This window comes from Salvelinus sp. IW2-2015, linkage group LG27 (assembly GCF_002910315.2).
Source record: "Salvelinus sp. IW2-2015 linkage group LG27, ASM291031v2, whole genome shotgun sequence".
Classification (NCBI taxonomy): domain Eukaryota; kingdom Metazoa; phylum Chordata; class Actinopteri; order Salmoniformes; family Salmonidae; genus Salvelinus; species Salvelinus sp. IW2-2015.
In genome coordinates this window covers 32,508,064-32,523,209 of record NC_036867.1, presented here as the reverse complement: position 1 = coordinate 32,523,209, position 15,146 = coordinate 32,508,064, and positions in this window count along the sequence as shown.

The following is a 15,146-nucleotide window of genomic DNA, read 5'->3' as shown; positions in this document are numbered from 1 at the left end:
GAGAAAAAATGTCAAACAATATCTGCAAATGTCACTTACGATGTTTGTTCTATTAGCATGCAGCAGCAMTGCCATTGAAGAGTAGGCCTACTGTTTAACGCTGGTAGCTACAGTCGAAACAACGCCTTGTTTTCCATTCATTCACATAAGCCCAGTAATCAGTATGGCTAATCAGAAGTTGGAAAAGCCAGCACAAATAAATACGTGTGAAGGAATTCTCTCCCCCTCAGCCTGACCAACAGATGGGAACACTCCAAAAGGGGAACACTTGTGTTTGGGGGCTTTCTACACGCCACACTTTCCGTCCGACTACTTAAGGATCTATTATGTGGGTTTGCCTTATGCGTTTTAATGGACATGTGTGGTGTTTCAGTGTGTTTCGTAACACATCTACAAGAACTCAGATCAAGACCCGTTTTGTACAGGAAGTCATTACTGTTTTGATTTTGTGYGACCAATGTCTATACTTTTGATTTTGTGGGATGTTTTGATTTTGATATGTTTTGATTTTGTGGGACCAATGTCAATGTGACCTGTTTTGAGAAAATTCTCTTTTGGAGTCTCTTTTGGAGTTTGGATAGTAGTATACTACTCTATACRGAGAACACAAACATGTGGTTGTATTATTTGTGACCAGCACAAAGTCAAAGTTCCTAACCTCTGCGGCTTTGCCTTTTCATATATGAGTGTGCTGCAGTGCCTCACTGCATTGTGGCCTACTGTAGCCTGGACACGAGAGGAGAGGCGACTGCATTGAGTCAACAGCAGATTCTTGGTGTTGAGGCTGTCTCGGCTCGGGCTACCTGACTCTATGTGGGTAGAGTGAGCCCCTTCCTTRGGAAAAACTGTGTTCGCACGCGAGGGGCTGTGGGGCCCCGCGTCCCAGCATTCTCAGGTGGTGACTTCAGGAGAAGACTGTGACGCTGGAGCTGAAAAACTGAGAGTGGGCCAGGCCTCTCTGGCCCATTGGGACCCGCCATCCACAGCCTCCCAGCCCGTCTGCTTTTTCTAATGTTATTGAAGAGTGGGGCCTCCTCTGCTCTTGGCCGGGCTCTGTCCCTCCACTCATCTGTAGTTGATTAGGGCATCGGTCGGTCGATGGTTTCTCCCTGATTCCCCAGCGCTGACATGAGGTATGGGCCTAGCGAGGCCCAGGCTACACTCACAACGATAAACATGACGGCTTCCCATGAACTCATGCATCCCCTTGTAGTGAATGAAAAAATCAAACACTTCAGAACTAGCAGTTAACACTCACTTCAAGCAGAACAGAGAGCGATAAAAGATCCCTGTTAATGCTAATGTTGTTGTATACGAGGCTGTCTGTCATATTTGTTGATGTATTTTGTCATTATTGGTTTGATAGGGGATGGATTTGATAACTGAGGTTGTGTTACAGTAGCAAGCATGTGGTACTATGCCATAGTCAGCTGCTACACTATACCATGTGGCTTTGAGTACCTGTCAGAAAACACTTCCTGTTGCATCCAATAACAGCATCCTTGTCGAAAACATTTTACAGTAAATACATTATACCTACAGTATGTGGAAATATAGCCTAGTTTTTTTAGAATGTCACATTTTGTTTCCTTTGGGTATTTAACCTTGGTTTTCATTACGTCACTGTCTGATGAAAAGGTCTTATCTCCAATACAAAAAGTTTAAATAAAAAAAAAGCTATTTTGAATACATTTTAAATCTTGGTCCTAGTTATGAAATGTTCTAAGTACATTGAGGGGAATTTATGCTTTTAATAAATGTACAAAATTACAATTGGCACATTTTTTGTTACGATGTTCTCAGACAGCAACATTATGTAAAGATACAGTCTCATAATTAATCAGTGGATGTCATTATTACTTTAGTTGCTTAAATTGATCTGATAAGACGTGTGAGTTAAAGTGCAAATTCCRCGCTAAAGACCTGCACTCTCTTGCTCTCTCTCCATGCCCATTGGCTTCATCCYTGCATTTCAATGGATGGGACTATGGTCGCCGACTGGGAAATATTTTTCCTGGAAACACGACAGTTTCCATTTCCATTGGCCCTTCCCTCTGCATCACTGAACACTTGCTCATGTCCATTTTTCTCCCAAAACTCACACGCATAGGACCGCTGTTCAACACACAGACTTGTAAAAGTCAAATGTTAATCAACCATCACATTGTTCAATGCAGAGGGTGAATTATGGTTAGGCCGTGCTTTTCTTGGCAGTCTTTCCCCTCTTTTCTCTTAGAGGGATGAAAGCCAGCTGGGTATGTGTAGAGACGCACGGTGTGGGCCTAAATTGCAAAACAAATTRTGAGGTCAATTTACAATTGGATTTTTGGATATCCCACATTCTATCACTACTCTTAATATATGGGAAATATGTCTTCTTCTGATTTAACTGGATATTCAACAATTTATTCAAATGTTCAAAGGGTTGGATACATTAGATTAATGAGGCAATATATACTGAATAATYGTTGCAATAGACTTAGCCAATAATGAGCATGTTGAAACTATTTGGGCTGAAAAAGAGGAGGAAGAGGGAACTACTAGATTAGACGCACAGCTGTTAAACAAAAACCCTCTCTCTTAAAAGGGCTGATCGTCATTTCATAATATCGATCATGTTAGAGAGAAAATACATTTTGGCCCTCCATATACTGAGCCAAAAGCATAAACTTTTATGTACCGTGTTTTCAATCATTTCTTTGTGTGTTTGTTTATCTGTCKTTAACTTACTTTACAGTTCTTTGTTTACTTTCTGTATACGTCCATCAACACAGCTAGCKAGCTGAGTTAGCTACCCACTGGGCACATCAGTTCAACGTCTAGGAGGCGGTCTTCAAGGTAAAGCCAAAGACGGTCATTACCGGAAGTCGTGTGACAACAGTGAATTKAAATGTGAAATCGCCCAAAACCTGACTGGAGTTTTCAGGGAGAGCGGCAGTGAGCCAACCTCGAACAGGTAAAAGCAAGAAAAATATTGGCAAAATGGAGAAGATATATGAAATGCTGTATGTAACAACATTTCATGAAATGTTTGGCCTCTTATTTAACAAGCTATTATACACTTAGAAAAAAGGTGCTATCTAGAACCTAAACGTGTTCTTCGGATGTCTCCATAGGAGAACCATTTGAAGAACCATTTTGGGTTCCAGGTAGAACCCTTTCCTGACAGGGTTCTACACGAAACGAGTTCTATTTGAAACCAAAAAGGTTTTACCTGGAACCAAAAAGGGTTCTCCTATCGGCACAACCGAATAACCCTTTTGGAACACTTTTTTTCTACGAGTGTAGCTAGCTATTTGGGTTAGCCCAGTTGAACTTGGCATGTAGCCTACTGCCGACTATTTGACAAATTGAGGAAGACGTTTATTGAATCGTGCCTCTGTCTCTCTAGGTGGCCAGAGGTGCCCTTATAACCTCTGTCAGTTAACCAATCAGAGAGAGAGAGAGAGAGAGAGAGAGAGAAACACTTCTCAGACAGTTTCTCTGGTGGTAGTCCAGGTGTGGATGAATGTTCCATTGATGCATCCTCAGCTTTACAGTGTTTGCTCAATTATGCACTTAGCTCACTTTTTAACAGCTTTCGATTATGGATAGTTCTGTAAATCTAATTTGGCACTAAGCCTGCAGTAAACACTCATATAACCCTAATGTGAAACACATTTCATAAACTTGCTCAGAGACAGTGATTTTTATTCTTTCTGAAAGCATGTAGAGCTATGAAATGTTTGAGTGGCATTTTTTAACTGTCTTTCTGTACCTCATGACGTATCTTCTCGACCCAGAAAGGCTCGGAGAGAATCTCAATTGCATACCCCTCGCATCCTCTCTCCTCTCTTCTCACCTCCTTCTCACAAACCAATGGATGAGAAAGCCAGAGGTCCCTCCCCTATGACCTTCTCCTCCAATGGGTTTTGAGAAGGAGGTGAGGAGAGATGAGAGAGGACTCGAGAAGTATGCAATTGAGATTCTCCCATAGAGAAACATCCAGGTAGAAATGACTGAGAGCGGCCTCAACTGGTGTGACCTGGAAGAACATCTCACTCAAAACTGAGTGAGATGAAGGACATTTATCAATGGTCTGCTATGCTCCTTATAGGAGCCAAAGATTCCTAGAGTCCTAGAGAGCCAAAGAGTCATCTTCTGGGTCATCTTAAGAAGTCAAAGGCCTCTATGTTTCATTTTAGACCTGTATCCTCTTAGTGTTAAATTAGTCAAAATGCTTTAAGTTTTATAAGCTTGCTGAAGGGAATAAATTAGGTGGAGAACTTCACTAGCACCACACAAAACGTTTTTAAAAACCCTGCCCCTATTGCATTACAAAGTGCAGATCAGGCTATTGTTTGATTTGGCCCAGAAAAAACAACTGCCAGTATGGGACCAACCTCAAAGTGAAATCGCAAGTAATGTGTCAAATTGGGACAAGATGATCTGGGTGGAAAATGAGAGAGAAGTTGTTTGAACAGGAACAGGCGTTGGCAGACTTGATGAGTTTTCAAAGGTCCGGTCATCTGATCAGGAGTCCAGTAGTAGTGTTTCACTTCACTTCACTCAGGACTTGGCTCTTAGTGGTGTGTGTGTGTGTATGTGTGTGTGTGTATGTGTATGTGTATGTGTATGTGTATGTGTGTGTGTGTGTGTGTGTGTGTGTGTGTGTGTGTGTGTGTGNCAGACAGTTTCTCTGGTGGTAGTCCAGGTGTGGATGCATTTTTCTTTGATGCATTCTCGGCTGTACAGTGTTTGCTCAGTTATACATTTAGCTCACCTTTTAACAGCTTTCGATTATGGATAATACTGTAAATCTAATTTGGCACTAAGCCTGCTGTAAACACTCATATAACCCTAATATGCTTGCTTAGAGACAGGGCTTTTAATTCTTTCTGGAAGCATGTAGAGCTATGACATGTTTGAGTGACATTTTTTGAACTTGTGTCTTCTGTATCTCATGACGCATCTTCTCGACCCAGAAAGGCTTGGAGAGAATCTCAATTGCATACCCCTCGCATCCTCTCTCCTTTCTCGTCACCTACTTCTCACAACCCATGGGATGAGAAAGCCAGAGGCCCCTCCCCTATGACCTTCTCCTCCAATGGGTTTCGAGAAGGAAGCGAGGAGAGATGAGAGAGGACTCAATTGAGATTCTCCCATAGAGAGACATCCAGGTAGAAATGACTGTGAGCGGCCTCAACTGGTGTGACCTGGAAGAACTTGCCCAAAACTGAGTGAGATGAAGGACATTTATCAATGGTCTGCTATGCTCCTTATGGGTGCCAAAGATTCCTAGTAAGTCAAGTAAGTCATCTTCTGGGTCATCTTAAGAAGTCAAAGGCCTCCATGTTTCATTTTAGATCCGTATCCTTTTAGTGTTAAATTCGTCAAAATGCTTTAAGTTTTATAAGCTTMCTGAAGGCAGTCAATTTGGTGGAGAACTTCCCTAGCACCACACAAAACGTTTTTAAAAACCCTGCCCCTATTGCGTTACAAAGTGCAGATCAGGCTATTGTTTGATTTGGACCAGAGAAACCAACTGCCAGTCTGGGACCAACCTCAAAGTGAAATCACAAGTAACGTGTAAAATTGGGACAAGATGATCTGGGTGGAAAATGAGAGAGAGGTTGTTTGAACAGGAACAGGCGTTGGCAGACTTGATGAGTTTTCAATCCCAGGTGAGGTCCGGGTCCTCTGATCAGGAATCCAGTAGTAGTGCTTCACTTCATTTCACTCAGGACTTGGCTCTTACTGGTGTGTATGTGCGTGTGCGTGTGTGTATGTGTGTGTGTTTGTTACTCAAACCAGACATCATTATGTACTATTTTACTGCTTCAGACTCGTCGTAAAAACAAGTGACCACACAGCCACTCAAAGGCAATGGCCTTAATTGCCTCTGGCACTTTTTCTCACAGTATCCAGAAATAACAATGAGCACTAAACGGCTTTCTGCATAGTAAGCTACTTAGCTACTTTTTTTCTGATGGCATTCGTAAAGCTGGCATGTAGTGTTTCAGTTCACTCAAGACTTGGCGGTGTGTGTGTGTGTGTGTGTGGCGGTATTCATAAAGCTGTTATTTGCTCCTGTGGAGAGGGGATTGCAGGGATTGGGGCAGACAGAGAGAGGTCTGTAAACTCATTGGATGTTTTAATTTGCTCTTTTTTAATCCTCCTTTTTATTTACTATTTAACACATCTGAATTATTCTGCCTCAGAGGCTGGGAGGCTCTGGTTGTATGGAGGTTTAATATGATTCTGGGTGTCAGTGGAGGCTGGTGACAGTGAAAATGTAGGAGGATGGGAGACCCACAGTATAGTCACAGACTGCACAGAGTCCACAAAGCGTGTTTAAAAAATCATCAAAGACAAAATATTTTAACCCTAAGATTTAATAAATAAATAATTTTGTAAAACAGTATGGGGAATGAAAGTTGATGTTGAATGCTGATACTTACACAGTGTTGGGAAGGGATCACAGCAGTGGCTGAATGAGGTTATAAGACATGAGTTGAGGTGTTCGAGAGGCTTGACTTCAGTGCAGGTCAGGGTTTGAGGTGCTCAGAGGCTTCAGTGCAGGACAGGGGTAGAGGTGTTCAGTGGCTAGGTTTCAGTGCAGGACATGCTCATCACAGATGGATGCGCTTGGAGAGCTCAACTCTTCCACTGAGGGTGGGACAGGATTTAACAGGGAAGACAAAAAACAATAACACAACACAGTTAGACAGAAGAGCTAAGAATTTGTATGTCCAAGCAAAGATTAATCTACCTCCTATGTCTCCTGTAGTTTGAAGAAATTAATTGGAATTGAATAGTAACCTAAAAATGATCATCTATCACTATTCACTATCTCAATCTTTCAATCTATCCAACAATGTTACCAAGTCACCAAGCTTCTAAATCACYCATGTGTAGTACTAGGTTAGTTCTCTGATCCTTTGGTTGAGTGGACAACATGTTAGTTCATACTGCAAAAGCTTTGATTGGTTGGAGGACGTCCTTCGGAAGTTCTATGAAAGGGGGTGAGGAGCACGTGCCTCCTAGGTTTTGTATAGAAGTCAATGTAGCCAGAGGAGGATGGAAAATAGATGTCCTCCGGCGGTGTGTGTGTGTAATGTGTTAACAATAACTGTCTTATTACAGTAGGTCCAGACAGAGTGAGGGAATTTTTTTACCTCATCCCAACACACCCAGTCCTCCACCCTGTCCTCGCTCTTCCATCCCATGGATGTTACCCCCTCTGTCCTCTTCTCTGAAATCATCCTTTGGCCTGGCTTGGACCACATAGATGGATCTTTGTTGTTTTGAGACAGAGGAAGGGATGTCACAATGGCCTGTGACTCAGCACATCTGTGCACCCCACTTCGTCCATCCTTCCTTCATCGATCCGTTTTCCTAGTGACTGATGGGATTGAACTAAGTGTGTGGTCCTCTAATTCCCATTCTAACGGGAAATGATGCTCTTGGCGGCCCGGACCACTCTTCTTCTTCACATAATCGTTTGCCTCTAGCGGGCCAGAGAATTTCACTGGCGTCCCTCCAACAGAACGGTCTGAGCGTCTGGGCCTGAGTTAACTCAAACCCCTGCCCACATCAGCCGCCTGCCAACAGACCTGTTTATCAATACTAGCAGAATGTGCCCATCCAAAACACCCTTATTTCAAGAAACAAACACACCGTCTCTGCCAGTCTAGCCCACTCTGTTATTGGCAGAGTATACCTCTGAATTCAGGGTAAGACTTAAATTGGGCTAGACTGGTCTGCTGGGTTTTGCTCGATGGTAAAGAGCAACATAAAGCGTCCTTTGTATTTTGCTGCCAACACTTTTTTTCTGAGCCTACAACAGCCTTTTGCTTTTGCTTGTTTGGCATGGTATCCATTATGCATTCCTTACTTGAGGTACTTGGTACTGACATACTTGGAATTTTGAAGTACATCAGGACTTACAAGTCAGCAGTAAGTCCTGATGTCCAGTAAATCAGTCTATCGCCTCGTAATTCTCCATCAGTATTGGCACCCCTGTTTTATAAAAGTAATAAAACAGATGTTGGGACCACTTTTATTACTTGATAATAAAATAAATCCATATCATAAATCTCCCACGSTGGAGGCCCTCACTTCCCCAGGCACTTTATAAAATGTGGTCAGGGAGTGATATTCAACACAGTCATATGGGTCATAACAGGACAACATACATTTCAAATGTACAAATAAGTTCCCATGGCCAGAGTCTATGTTAACCGCTCGAACCCTAAGCTAACCTCAACTCTAAACCTAACCTCTGCACAGCACATCAAAATGAAAATTGAACTTTAAGGTTGACTGAAAAGGATGCTTCTCACTAGTAATTTCCCCACTCTATCACCAACTGTCACGTCTCTGTCGAACACGTTACTTTCATAAGMAGTGGTTGTTTTGAATGAATGTTGATCACCAGTGTTCCAGTATTCTCATTGCAGTACTTATAATTGACCACATTTTACTTCCATACAACTACAGTATCCTTTTCACCACAAGAGGGAAGTGTCTCACTATCACAGAAAATCTAATACCACAGACAGAACGATGAGCCATATATTAAACTGGATGCATAAACGTGAAGCATCCGGTTGGCATTTCCACTCACTAGTATGGAAGCCCAGTGGCCGACAATGGGAGAATATCAAGCGAGATGGACTTTGGCCGAATTTCTGCTAATTTTCTCATCGATGAAACATTTGATCTCCATACAGGTTTCTGTTTCCAAACTAAAATCTGTAACAAACAGAGTTGACTGCGTTTTGCCAAAGTTTCAAAAAAAGTGCGTTGTTTAGAATGCACACGCGCACCTCACGGAGTAGGCGTTCCCTAACTGAAATATGCAAATAACGCGCCAATAAGATCTCAGTAGCTCGTGTTTTGCTCTGCCCACCTTCTTGCTTGTTCTGCACGCTATGATTAATTTGCTCCCGTTGGAAACGACAGGCTCTTGTCTATCTTGGGTTAGTTATAAAAACTCCTTAGTGGAGGTGGTCCAATGGAATGACTCAAAGGCAAAGTAAAATTAGATTTACTTTTATGAATGGACTTCAAGAGCTTATCCAGGAGAGTGCAAGTCTTTGAGCACTGATTGGTGCTAACCATGAAATAAAATAACAAATTATCCTAGCTTATAAGAATGTCTTGTGATTAACATGACAGCTTTTAGTCCATTGTTAAATCTTATGGAACAAATGTTAATCACTCTTAAATCCTAGGATTAAGAGGCTTTAACAATAACACTTGAACAATTAACTGTATTTGCCCTGTCTGTGTGAAATGATGTAATTCTTCTATTCTCATCTAATGGCGAATGAGCACAAAGAGAGAAAGCCCTATGATATATAATGACGGATAAATAGGCATCAGTCATCTACCTTTCCAACGTGATAATGAGGCTCACTGTTCCTAAGTTTGAGCAGAGGCTTGAACCATTTGTTCGATTTGAGAAAGCATTGTGTGATGAGTAGGTGGGTCATTTCTAGGTGAGAAAATTGCTTTTCCTTTCCGTTCACTTTTCAATTAGTCACACTCATGCCGCAGATGCAGCTCTGTAATAAAATGGGGTTTAATTGAGTTGAAATGTGGGATCTGACACAACGGAGAACTAGAGCCAATGAATTGTTATGTTTGGGGCCTCRGGTGGACCTGCATACCAAACAAGGCTATTGGTCCAGTTAGAGGCATAACTCTCTTAGTCCACAGGAAAATAGTGTTAATAAAAAAGCAGATCACACATCAAGATGCTGTGTTTACCATTAAGCACTGGGATGTACTCGATATTAGGAATAGTTACTTTAGCACTATCTTTATTAATTTGTATTTGTTGCTGTTGTACAGACTGTATATTGTCTCTGGATATTTCCCTGAAGAGTTGTAGCTATCTGTTCTAAAGAATTCAATTACATTTTGACAATCCGGTAACATTGAGGCAGTCCACATCAGAAATGACAGTGGAAATGTATCTGGCCTTCTAAGAGAGTGTCGAAAAGATGCTGGAGATGCCTCTGCCTTTCAAGCAAAACCTGGCAGAGGCCGTAAGGTGAGCAAGATGTTTTGTGAGATCTATTTGTKCTGTTTCATCTAATTAGAGACAAAGCTTGAAAGCAGATTTCTCACATCAATCACCCCACACACTGTGTGTGTGATGTAGTTAGTCTGTTTAGTGAATTTCCGGAGTGATAATTGGCAGTGCAAAGACACAGCCATGCTCCTACCGTGTTATGACTGTGGGGAACCTGGAAGGTCTCTGCCAACACACTTACACACTTACACACTTACACACACACACAGGCATGAAAGTAACAAAACTGAGGTGTGTGTGTGTGTGTGTGTGTGTGTGTGTGTGTGTGTGTGTGTGGTGATTGTGTGCAGGTTCACGTTGTCAGCTGCAGACCGTGCTGTGGACTACAGGCTTCACCACACACACACACACACACACACACACACACACACACACACACACACACACACACACACACACCTCAGTTTTGTTACTTTCATGCCTAAGGATGTACCCTATATTCTGATAGGATTATGCTGTAAATAAGATACAACTTTAGGCAATTCCAAATTCCATGTGACAAAATGACTGCCTGCTCTAATGAATGCAAAGCTGCAAAGTTAACGCCAGGGTGTCAGGTGCAATGAAAAGTGATATTGGGCTCTCACTTTTAATTAAATCTAAATGTGCCTGCAGTCAACTGAGTAATTACACCCAGGGAACTGAATTATCTGGTCAAAAGTTTGTCACAACAACTAAGTCTGGAAAGACAACTGGAACTCGGAACTGGAACTCGGAACTGGCTTCTCACACTGAGAGAGAAAAAAAAGTACAGAGACCTTTCAATGGTCTGCTTGTATTAAAAAAACAGTAATTTTGTATTTATTTTTTAAATAGGATGGAACTACAGTACATGAAAAAAGTGAACATAGGACCCAAAGTGACCCATCCATATACACACAAACACAATTCCAGTAGTTTGTTAATGACAATATAGCCTAGCAGACTACCTGCAGATGATTCAGTGCTGGCTGACTTGTTTTGCTGATCGGGCTTCTGCAGGTGCAATGCGGTTACACATGAAATAACAAAAGCCAATTTCCCCTAGTGACCGTTCATATGAAGATTATTTATCAGTTATTATAGAGTAATAATGATTAGGCCTATATCACCTCTTACTGTTGAGCGCACCAGGCAGGCAGGCAGGCAGAGGCAGGCAGGTAGAGAGGCAGGCCGAGAGGCAGAGAGGCAAGCAGGCAGGCAGAGAGGCAGGCAGACAGGCAGGCAGGCAGGCAGAGAGGCAGGAAGGCAGAGAGTCAAGCAGGCAGAGGCAGGCTCCCTCCTGCTAGGCTATCTGTACAGGAAGCCAGCCACACAGGCAGCAAGGCAAGAAGGCAGGTATATAGGCAGGCAAACAGGCAGGGAGCCTCTTGGGGACAGTAAATGCATTTTGGATAGTGGGAGTGAGACAAGGTTATTATGATCTCTGGGATCAGAGGGCAGTGTACTGTTCTTGTGTTGTATGAATCTTTCAAAACCAAACTATAGGTATATACATTAGTAACAGTTATGAATGGGGATGATGTCCCCTTTAGTTTTATGGAGATGCAGCTCTCTTTGGTACAGTGAGCCTAATGGGGAAACAATGATTCATCAAAGTAAACCGAAAGGAACAGACTTCATTAAAAGCAGTTCAAAGCATAACACCGTTTGTTCCCTCTTTTCCGAATCACTTCTCTTCTTCATTTCTGCCTAGTTTTGCAATTACAAGCTTGTAAATTCTTCTGAAAACTGTTTTAACACTGCATTGGTTGAACACTGTTTTAAAGCTGGAATTCGTACTCGGTGAAACTGCCACGTCCGTTTGCGATATTACAACAACGAAGACGTTACTTCAAACAACTAACAGTTTTTRCCCCCAGTTGACATCGTTGCACGCGCGATAGAACACAGAGTATGTGTTGGAATATTTTTGGGGGACTACGATACTGGATGCTCCTCCTCCGTTTCATCAGCAGAACAAAAATCATGACAAATGAGGGCTAACAATGGCACTGTTTCACCTTATGCGGATTTCATCTTTAACACTGAGTTGGTTTAACAGTTCTCTAACGCTGCTCTGTTGGGGATCCCCTCTCTCTGCAAGTTTGACATTCACAAGTTTGACATTCACTTCTTTGGGGAAGTGCTGAGTGCAGGAACTATTCCTGGCTGTAACAATGTAGCATCCATCTTCACAGGCAGGTACTGTATTATTTATTCCTGTAACCCTGACCCCCCCAAACATGTACTTCATAACCTTCCCATTGCACCTTTGAACAGAAGCGTAAAAAGCCTTAACATAAACCCCGGCGCAGACTTTGTGCTAGCAATTTTGCGAGAACTGCTTATCTTGCAATATTCAATATCCATAGCGGAAACGTATTGAAATAGTAATTGAGTCTGGAATGGAAGTCCTTTCTCCTAGGAAGCTTGCCATGTCAGGGGCTAAGTCACATATCTTCATTATAACTTATAGGATATTCGCTGAAGAATAGAATAGAGCAACACTTGGATGAGCTGGAATTGAGCATTTTCCGTTTTATTGCTGCTGCATTATGCAAAACTCTCCTTTCTCAAGAGCCCCAGAACCTTAAAMGTGCATCCCAAATGGCACCCTAATCCCTACTCAATGCACTACTTTTGACCAGGGACCAGGGAATAGGGTTGCATTTGGGACCGCGCCTATTGTAAGCCATGGGGATATTCTAACAAGATGATTCAATGAGTTTCCTGTTCCCATTCTTCTTCCATTTGTCTGAACACATCCAGGTCTCTGTCCCAAATGTCAGCCTATTTCCTGTACATTCTGCAGTGCACAACTTTTGACTAGAGCTCTATGGGTGCTGTTTGGGACGCACACAATACTTAGCCTATTGTCTAACAAGGGAGATAATCTACACAACTCAGACTACGGTACCATGGGCTTCCAAGTCAAGTTATTCATGAATTCATGTACTGTATCCTCTTTTACTGGAATTAGCTACAACTCAAAGAGAGTGAGGCAGCTACGTTGCTCAAAAGAAATTCAATGTGTTTTCATCGTTGATGTCTTTAGGTGAGTACAGTCCCATGGAGAATGCTAGCACGTATTTGTATTTTATGCCATTTTGTCGACAGTAGGAGAAGAGATGGAAAAGTCACCAGCTTTGGCTTTGCCATTGTTCAAGCTTCACAGAGCAGTCGAGATGAAATTAATTTATGTTGATGCCTTCAGGGCCATATCAAAGTATGGCTTATTGTCGGAATAAAAAAGTATGTTCTCTGCACACCAATGCCAGGAGGAAAGCTGGGATACAATTGTAAGAGATCACGATGGGTGTCTTTTGAACTGTTATTTGATTTCTAATAATAAAAATACATTGACCGGGAAGTGCGGCTGGTTGCTGGTTGCTGGTTGCAAGGCTGACTTCCTGATTATTGCCTTTCAAGCGCCTGGTGCTTGTGTTTAGCTGTCTAGGCCAAGCTATGGCTTCTGTGACCCTGGAATGACTCTTTTAGAAAAGTTGTTAATCTCCTTGAGAGGTGTCAGTGGCCCTGCTGAAGTCACGGTCGAGTCCCAAGTGGCACCCTATTCCCTATTTAGCACCCTATTCCCCCATAGGGCCCTGGTCAAAAGTAGCCTAGTGCACTAAAGAAGAAATAGGGTGCCATTTGGGGCACATATTTTGTCAGTGTTTTCCTCTCTGATCAATAGGATTTGATATGTTGTCGGTGAGGACGGCAGTTGGATAGATGTCTCAATGGCGTTATTGTCTTTACCTCAATCAGACAGAGCACTCAAGCCACTGCACTCAAACGCGCTGAGTCACTGGCTTTGAAGTTGGACTTGATTAGAGAATTGAAGGAAAAATCTGTTTGGAGAAAGGTTAGCAATTGTCCCATACTTTGATTAGGAAGACAAATGGAAATAAATACTTTCAACTTGCAATCAAATGGCCAAAAGTAAGTGCTCTTTGCCAGCTCGTAGATCAGGTGATGTATGATCTTGAGATTGGCTTGTATTGTCTTGTATCCCAACCAAGAATAATACGCAATTAGAGTAAAACGATTTCCCAGAGGCACAATGMTTTTTTTGCAAAGTGTGCTGGCTCAGCTCTGCAGGAACGTTTCTGGGGTTGTTCGAATTGCATTAAACCCACATGTCGCTGCCTGGCGCTACTCAAGGATTCAGAACTGCCCTTCAGCAGCCTCGGGCAGTGCATCGCTCTATACTAGCTTGATGAATATAGAAAACACAAAATCCTCTATAAGCTTCTAAATCTCATTAACACACACTATTGAAGTGCAAACATTTGCCCCTGTATCTTGGTTTCCTGAACCCAGATGTTGTGTTGAATAATCCGATTTTTCGACTGGGTATACAAGTAAACTCTTAATTGGGAAAAAAGTTTGGCTGATTTAATCCATGACTGTGCAAATGTATCAAATGTGTAGCTTGATACATACCCACACCTAATCGAATGGCATTTTCAGGTGATAAAACAACAGACATGCATTATCTTCAACATAAACTTGACCACATTTAGTCACCGATACAGTATTTTGGGATGTCAATACTTTGAGCATACACTACCGTTCAAAAGTTTGGGGTCACTTAGAATTTCCTTGTTTTTGAAAGAAAAGCAAAAAAAATTGTCCATTAAAATAAAATCAAACTGATCAGAAATACAGTGCAGACATTGTTAATGTTGTAAATGACTATTGTAGCTGGAAACGGCATATTTTTTATGGAATATCTACATAGGCGTACAGAGGCCCATTATCAGCAACCATCACTCCTGTGTTCCAATGGCACGTTGTGTTAGCTAATCCAAGTTTCTCATTTTAAAAGGCTAATTGATCATTAGAAAACTATTTAGCAATTATGTTCGCACAGCTGAAAACTGTTGTTCTGATAAAGAAGCACTACAACTGGCCTTCTTTAGACTAGTTGAAAATCTGGAGCATCAGCATTTGTGGGTTTGACTACAGGCTCAAAATGTCCGTAAAAAAAATAACTTTCTTCTGAAACTCGTCAGTCTATTCTTGTTCTGAGAAATGATGGCTATTCCATGCGAGAAATTGCCAAGAAACTAAAGATCTCGTACAACACCGTGTACTA